The sequence below is a fragment of the Ctenocephalides felis genome, unplaced genomic scaffold, assembly GCF_003426905.1.
Source record: "Ctenocephalides felis isolate EL2017-DRISC unplaced genomic scaffold, ASM342690v1 CF-g0.4_SCAFFOLD_01479, whole genome shotgun sequence".
Lineage (NCBI taxonomy): Eukaryota > Metazoa > Arthropoda > Insecta > Siphonaptera > Pulicidae > Ctenocephalides > Ctenocephalides felis.
In genome coordinates, this window is record NW_020537633.1 from 14,337 (window position 1) to 23,693 (window position 9,357).

A 9,357-nucleotide genomic window follows, 5' to 3' on the forward strand; every position below is an offset into this window, starting at 1 on the left:
ACATAAAATCTCCGCATTTCCTGAATATGTTAATTTGACCTGGATTATGAAATGGAATAAAAATAATAAACACACAGTCGGCCGTAACGAAGAGATGCGAGTGCTTAGTGGGATAAATAGGTCGGTCTTCGGAATAAAATGTTAATGTTATATAATCGATTTATGACCTTTTTCAATTTTTTGGGTACGACGGTTTAAGATTGCGTATGTGAGTTCATGATTTCGTTATGAGGAGTAAAAAAAGCACGCATGTGTCGACATTTCAATATCACCAATAAAAGTCAGAGGAGGCAGATGAAATACCCTAATGAATTATGATATTTTTCAAGAAAATAATTACTATGTACAACTACCAAAAATTACATTCAAACTAAAGATAAACTTTATTATTCTTTCATGGCTCTATTGCACCGCTGTTTTCATTATCGATAATCCCTCAATATCAGTGCGAAAAATAGCCAGATTAATTCTATGGAAAAGTTCAGTGATCCATTGATGGACTGTATTCACGTAATGTTTTGTCTAGACAAATTTAATACGCATTCGTAATATTAATCAGAACACATTGTACGTATGTTATTCACAGATTTTATATCAGTGTATTGTACATAAAACTTCATTATAACTTTTAGTATACACCATAAATATAAATCAAAGAAAAAATAATCTATGTATATTGCTCTATCTAAAAAATAGGGAAATGGTGAAATGCAGTGTTTTCTAATGTTATTTCTTTGTGCGTACAATTATTTTATCGTAATATTTTGTTAATAAATTTAAATTCACTGCAAAAGGTTAAAAATATATTTCAGAAATCTACTATCTAGAAATTCGCCAGTCTCTTGAATAAAAATATTTAAAAAAAACTCGGTCGAAAAGGTCTAGTATACTAGTTGTAAGTATTATTTTGCCTTGAAAAAAATTGCATAAACCTCCCCACATATAAAAATTGAATTTCAGCTATTCAAGCAAACTTTTCAACTATTATTTAAAAAAAATCGCTTTCACTAACAATTCTTCAATACCATTTCCAATTAATATCTTCAAAGACACTTATAATATCTGTAAATATTGCATGATAACTATTTGTTTCACAAATTTTATTTTGAATATTCCACACAAAGATTAAAAAAAATGGCCATACAATTTTAAATAAAATGTCAAAAAATAAAAAAGAGAGATATCTCATACTAGATAATCTCTTAAATGCATTAACACCCAGCATATTGTCTTAAAAATGTATATTATTTTGATTGACAATAAAACTATGCAAATAAAAAAATTATCTCATCTATTTTGAGCTCTAAAAATGTATTTTATCAAAATGTAGACGTCAACTGTAATCTATAGCTACCTGAAACACAAAACATATATAGACGTTCGGCATAGATTCTGATTAAAATCGCTCTGCAAAATTCTACACTTTCATAGTTTTTTTTGTAATTCAACCACCTATCATAACTCTATTATATTTTAGTATGTTATTACAGACCTATCATAACCTACTGCTATATAGATTTTCATTAAAATCGTCAAAAAAAAACTCAATATTTAATTACCAAGAAACGGTTTGGTCAATCTTTACCAAAAACTAATCAACACGATTTCAAACCATAATCTTTCGAAAAGTTTTTGAAATTTTAAAATAAATTCAAAATTGTAGTCTTAAAAGTAGACGAAACATGTTATACTTTACTGACTTTCATATAAATGGCTTTTAAATTTTTAAAAACGATCTAGCCGTTTTAGGAAAACGTCCAAGAATGGTCAAAAATCGATTCACACATAAATACACATTTTTTAAATTTGGTCTCATTCAATTCAGAATAAGTCGAGACGCCGAGAAAACATAAAACTACTTTGGAAAGTTAAAAACACAGTGAAAAAAGTCTTGTAAATAAAATCGTACAGTAATTCAATTTATTTAATTCAAATACTAAGAAAAATGATTAATCATCATCGCTCTACAGTCGCACGCTAATTACTACAAAAATATTCCTCAAACCCTTCAAAATTTATTTTATGTTCCGTTTGATTAATCTATCCCGAAAACGTCGTCGATAGGTCAAAAATCAACACAAATACACATTTTCCAAATTTGATCTCATTCAATTCAGAATAAGTTAAGACTCCGAGAAAACGTAAAACTCCTTCGGGAAGTTAAAAACATAGTGAAAAAGTCTTGTAAATAAAATCGTGCAGTAATTCAATTTATTTCCTTAAATACTAAGAAAAATGATTGATCATCATCGCTCGCATGCTAATTAATCTACAAAAATATTCCTCAGACCCTTTAAAATTTATTTTACGTTCCGTTTGATTAATCTATCCCGAACTTTATATATTATTTATTCCAGCCGTTTTTGAGAAAACGTCGTCGATAGGCCAAAAATCGACTCACACACAAGCACACATACACATTTTCCAAATTTGGTCTCATTCAATTCAGAATGAGTTGAGTGAAAATTTGAAACTCCTTCGGGAAGTCAAAAACATAGTAAAAAGTCTTGTAAATAAAATCGTGCAGTAATTCAAATTATTTCCTTAAATACATTCCGCAAAGATAAATGATTGATCATCATCGATCAATTAATCTACAAAAATATTCCTCAGACCCTTCAAAATATATTTCAAGTGATTTGATTAATCTATCCCGAACTTTATATCAACTCAACACCTCTTTATCTAGATCATCTAATTTCCGTGATAAAGAGCAATTAATTATCATCTATCTAATCGACAGATCTTGAGGCAGGATGTCGGTTAACGCTGCCAGCAGAACATCAAGCAAGGTTTTGCGAGTTAGCAAGAGTTTCTCTTCGGCGATAACGATAACGCCCGATGAGCTAACAGGAATAATCCACGGACAGGATAAGAAGGTGGAAGAAACGACGAGGACCTATCCCAAGGCGTACGAAGAGATTCCGGGACCCAAGGAGCTGCCCTTAATAGGAAATGCTTGGAGATTTGCACCCTTCATAGGTGATATATTGAGGGAAAAGAGGAATTTGATTTATTAGAATTAGGTTATAAGGTTTTTTAAGGATTTTTGATTATTTCGAAAGATACTGTGCAGGGTAAAAATCAATAATCAAATACGTTTTCTAGTAATATAAGAATATCAGCATTTCTTACTTCAAATTTGCTTAAAAATTAAAGACCATATAATTAATAGGAATTGCTTGGAGATTTGCACCCTTCATAGGTGATATATTGAGGGAGAAAGAGGAATTTGATTTATTAGAATTAGGTTATAAGGTTTTTTTTTAAGGATTTTTGATTATTTCGATAGATACTGTGCAGGGTCAAAATCAATAGTAAAATACATTTTCTAATAATATGAAGAAAGTAGTCAGCATTTTTTACTTCAAATTTGCTTAAAAAATTAAAGACCATATAATTAATAGGAAATGCTTGGAGATTTGCACCCTTCATAGGTGATTTATTGAGGAAAAGAGGAATTTGATTTATTAGAATTAGGTTTTTTAAGGATTTTTGATTATTTCGAAAGATACTGTGCGGGTCAAAATCAATAACCAAATACATTTTCTAATGATATGAAGAAAGTCAACATTCTTACTTCAAGTTTTGCTTAAAAAATTAAAGACCATATTCATTCCTAAATCAATGAGCTTACCGATAATCTTTTTTTACATAATAATTTTGATCAAGAGAATTATGATTAGGTTATAGTCAAATATATTTTAATAACAGAAAGTAGGTCAGCACCTTATACTTATAATTTTGCTTAAAAACTGCTTAAAGATCTGAGTTCATCTCTAAAACAATGAACTTACTTTCTTACTTTATTTTAGGTTTATACTTTAATAAAGTACTCAATTACTTCTGATATAACAATCAATTTTTGAAAAATGATAGAGTGGTTTCATATTGAAGTTTTCAATTTTTAAGATGTCTTAATAGGAAATGCTTGGAGATTTGCACCCTTCATAGGTGATATATTGAGGGAAAAAGAGGAATTTGATTTATTAGAATTAGGTTATAAGGTTTTTTAAGGATTCTTGATTATTTCGAAAGATACTGTGCAATGTCAAAATCAATAATCAAATACATTTTCTAATAATATGAAGAAAGCCAGCATTTCTTACTTCAAATTTTGCTTAAAAAATTTATCGCTAAATCAATGAGCTTACCGATTATCTTTTTTATATAATAATTTTCTTCAAGAAATATTAGGATTAGATTATATATATAGTCAAATATGTTATTAAACAATAACAGAAAGTAGGTCAGCAGCTTGTACCTAAAATTTTGCTTAAAAAAAGACCATTTAAATTAGAGCATTAGTATAAAAAGCTTAAAAAATACATAAAGTTCTGAGTTCATCTCTAAAACAATGAACTTACTTTCTTACTTTGTTTTAGGTTTATACTTTAATAAAGTACTCAATTACCTCTGATATAACAATCAATTTTTGAAAAATGATAGAGTGGTTTCATATCGAAGTTTTCAATTTTTAAGAGGTCTTAATAGGAAATGCTTGGAGATTTGCACCCTTCATAGGTGATATATTGAGGGAAAAAGAGGAATTTGATTTATTAGAATTAGGTTATAAGGTTTTTTAAGGATTCTTGATTATTTCGAAAGATACTGTGCAATGTCAAAATCAATAATCAAATACATTTTCTAATAATATGAAGAAAGCCAGCATTTCTTACTTCAAATTTTGCTTAAAAATTTATCGCTAAATCAATGAGCTTACCGATTATCTTTTTTATATAATAATTTTCTTCAAGAAATATTAGGATTAGATTATATATATAGTCAAATATGTTATTAAACAATAACAGAAAGTAGGTCAGCAGCTTGTACCTAAAATTTTGCTTAAAAAAAGACCATTTAAATTAGAGCATTAGTATAAAGCTTTAAAAAATACAAAGTTCTGAGTTCATCTCTAAACAATGAACTTACTATCTTACTTTATTTTAGGTTTATACTTTAATAAAGTACCCATTTACCTCTTATATTACAATCAATTTTTGAAAATGATAGAGTGGTTTCATATTGAAGTTTTCAATTTTTAAGATGTCTTAATAGGAAATACTTGGAGATTTGCACCCTTCGTAGGTGATATATTGAGGGAAAAGGAGGCATTTGATATATTAAAATTAGGTTATAAGTTTTTTAGGGATTCTTGATTATTTCGAAAGATACTGTGCAGGGTTGAAATCAATAATCAAATACATTTTCTAATAATATGAAGAAAGTCAGCATTTCTTACTTCTACTTAAAAAATTACAGACCATATACAATTCATCGCTAAATCATTACCGAGAATCAATTTTTACATAATAAATTTGCTCAAGAAAGATTAGGATTAGGTTATAGTCAAAATGTATTTTCTAATAGCAAAAAGTAGGTCAGCATAATGAAACTAAAATTTTGCTTAAAGAAACACCATATAAAATAAATAAGAGCATTAGTATAAAAAGCTTAATAAAAATATAAAGTTCTAAGTTCATCTCTAAAACAATTAACTTACTTTCTTGCTTTAATGAGTACTCAATTATCTCTGAGATAATAATCGATTTTTGAAAAGTAATAAAATAGTTTTATATTAAAGTTTTCAATTTTGAAGATGGTCTATAATGCCATCATCATAATAAAATTACCTATCTTATAACCCAGATTTACCTATGTCAGTTCAAATACCCATGTGAAATTCATATATATATATATATATATATGGCGGGCTTATATGATGTTTAATGTAACCAATTATTTAATTTTTTCATTTAATCAGACTGTAAATTACACCTATATACAGGCGTAATTTACAGTCTGATTAAATGAAAAAATTAAATAATTGGTTACATTAAACATCATATAAGCCCGCCATAGAAGAAATATTGAAAGAAAAAACATATGTGATTTATTAAAATAAGGTTATAAGCTGTTACTATTTAGGGCGAAATTAAATTTGAAATACATTTTATAATGATCAAATGTAGATCAGTTTCTTTTACTGAAACATTTTTAAAAACTTTAAAAGCTCGTTCACCTTTGCTATCCTGCAATTTAGGGTTAATTTCGTGAAAGAACTTGAATATTAAAAAAACATTAATCAATTTTCACTTAAAAATTACAAAGTGGTTTAAAATTACAGACTTAATTTTTTTCATGATGTTACTGTAAAAATTTGTTGCCATCATTAAATTTACTGATCATATAAACTAGTAAAATAAATTTACTGGATTTTGTCTATTGAAATATTCATATAAAATGCAAAAATAAGTGTATTTAATATACAAAATGCTCTTTCAAATATAAATTGCATTCAACGTTTCGAATATAAATTACAGTCTAATTAAATGATTTAATAAATAAATTGAACGATTGGTTATAATTAACATCATTTACAGCTATATAACTATTTAATGTGATAATTTATATTGAGCATTAATTTTGATAATGGTTTCCTATTCCCAATAGTTAACAAATTCACTTTACATAATTTTAATACAAGTTAACTCAATTATTTTAAAAGCTATAAAATGAGTCGGTCTTGGCAAAATCGAATCGGTTCATCACGTTCATGAATAAATAAAAAATATATAACAAGTTTAAAGTACCGGAAAGTGTTCAATTATTTTCATATATAAAACTGATAGCATTTACAAAATAAACGATCATTTAGAATGTAGGTCACAAAAATTCAGAACTAATTTTAACATTTTTCAAACTTTTTTAATAAATCACTAAAAATTAAGTGTCTTCATTAATAAGCTCTCTAATTTCTATATTATATATATACCTTATCTGCCAATTAGGCTAAAACCTCTAAAAGTATTTCTAAACTTTCGGAAGCTCATTAAACGATGATTATTATCCTGAAACCTAAAACGCTTAAATTTCATGCATAGTGGCATAAAAATTTATACAAAATACGTATTTAAATAATAAAATAAAAATGCTTCATTTTATTATTAGTTATTTATTAAATCAATCATTCTGTCTGCAGAATATGAGCTGATAAATTCATAACAATTTATGTACATAAAAATAAAGCATAAAATAGAACTAAGTAGTCTGTTATAATTAGCATATTTATTTATATATTGATTTTAAAGTTTTAAATATAACAATATGATTGCACAAAATAGATAATTAGACCAAATGTCATGTGCCAGGGAATAAAATAAAAAGATATAATTTAAGCTATGTACCTCAATAGGCGAAATTAATATTTAGTATTCTAATGATAAAAGAAATTTTTATTCGAATAAATAAATAAAAACATAAATTAGAATTTATTCCAAAGATCATTACTATTATTGTATCATGGCATTAAATAGTAATAAATTATCTACTTTTTTATTAGCTAGAAACCTAGCATATAATTTATTTTCCAAACTTTTTGAAAATTATAAAAAATATATTCTTGAGAATGATTTGATAGTATGTTTGAGACTTCTATATCAGAACCATTGGCTTCAGCAGCTTACTAATGAAAAAAACATAAAATAGTTACCTGTAAATTGATATTCATTTTTTTTTTAAATATAAAATCTAAATACCAAAAAAAGTTTCATTAAAAAAACATATTGCTCTAAGATTAGAAACTGCAGAGCAAACCTAGAGCCAAAAACGTTTGATTATTTTCTTAAATATTAGATATTCAAATTAACAAGTCTCGAGAAGTAAGAAAAACAATTCATTATGAGTTCGTAAATACACTGTGTTAATTAATCTGCTTAAAAACGAAACCCAATAAATTTCACAAGCAAAATATTTCCACAAGAAAATATAAAATTAAGCAATAGATGATAAATTTAAAGCCACAGAATAATTAACTATTTCTACTATTTCAGGACAATACAAGATTCATGAATTGGATAAAGTAATGATGTCTCTACATAAGGATTTTGGAAATGTGGTCCGTGTTGGTGGATTAGTGGGTCATCCAGACCTCTTATTCGTTTTTGATGGTGAGGAAATTCGACGTGTTTTCAGGAGAGAAGAAACTCTTCCACACAGACCATCTATGCCTTCTTTGCATCACTATAAAGCAGTGCTGCGCAAGGATTTTTTTGGTAAAGACGCTGGTATCATTGGAGTGTAAGTAATAATATTAATTTAAATTATGGACTCATAGTACTTTAGATGTTCAACATCATTATTTAATTAATATTGATTAAAATTATAATTAAATGCAATGCAGGCATGGTGAAAAATGGGGACGCATTTAGAGCTCAAGTTCAACAACTAATGTTGCAACCTGCAACTGCAAAACGATTTGTTGGACCTCTGGATGAAATTGCAGGAGATTTTATGCAAAGGTAATAATAGTAGAGAAAAAAAATGATAAAGACTTTTATTAATTGTTATATATGTAGTTGATCGAAATACCATTATACTTGGAGGTAAAGATTTATTTATATAAATATTGGGAGAATTTTGCTTTTTAATATTTGAATTTTAATATAAAAAGAATCAAATCAAACTTCTGTATGATTTTTCTAATATATTTAATTAGATGCATAACCTATATATGAAACTAAGTCATTATAAAAATTATGGTATGTAATGTAATAACTTCATTCGAGCAAATACGTTATATATAAAATGAATTTTTAAGGATTCATGAGATGAGAGATGGAAATCAGGAATTACCTGGAAACTTTTTAGGTGAACACTATACAAATGGGCTTTAGAATGTGAGTATGAATGCATTAGTTGAATACATTTTAAATTAAAGTTTTCGAGCTTCAACTGAAAGCACGTATAAAGCTCATGGCATATATAATAAAGCTTTTTATAGTAGTCCAGCACAAATTAAAAATGTTTAGTTCACGTTAAACAATAGATTATCACGACTGCATTATAAATGGAACTTAATTATGCAAACTAGGTATTGTTCAAAATAATAATTCATTTTTTAATTAGCAATTGGACGGGTGGCATTAGATACAAGACTAGGATGCTTATCGCGGGATTTGGAACCAAATTCAGAACCACAAAGAATTATAAGCGCTATAAACACATTCTTCTGGAACGTTGCTGAAGTAGAGCTTCGAGTACCTCTTTGGAGAATTTATCCCACGAAGAGTTAGGAAATATATAGGAGCTTTAGATGAGTTGAGAGTAAGTGCTTAGAATAGATTTTTATATCGGGATTATAGTTATTTTTAACATTTACTTGAATCATACAGTCAATGTATGCTTAAATATAGGACTAGCAGCACATTATATATAATATAATAGAACATTAAGTTCTGTTAACTTGATAGCATAGCATTCCGAATGCATTAAAATCACATTCAGCTATTTGCAAACACTACAGATTGTGCATGAAGTCATATCGATAGCGATGGAAAATATGGACAAATCAAATGC

At 27.3% G+C, this 9,357-nt stretch overlaps 1 pseudogene; it reads left to right on the plus strand.

Moving 5' to 3' along the window:
• The first annotated feature begins 2,756 nt into the window (after positions 1 to 2,756).
• Positions 2,757 to 9,188, plus strand: LOC113369743 (annotated as a pseudogene).
• The last annotated feature ends 169 nt before the right edge of the window (positions 9,189 to 9,357 follow it).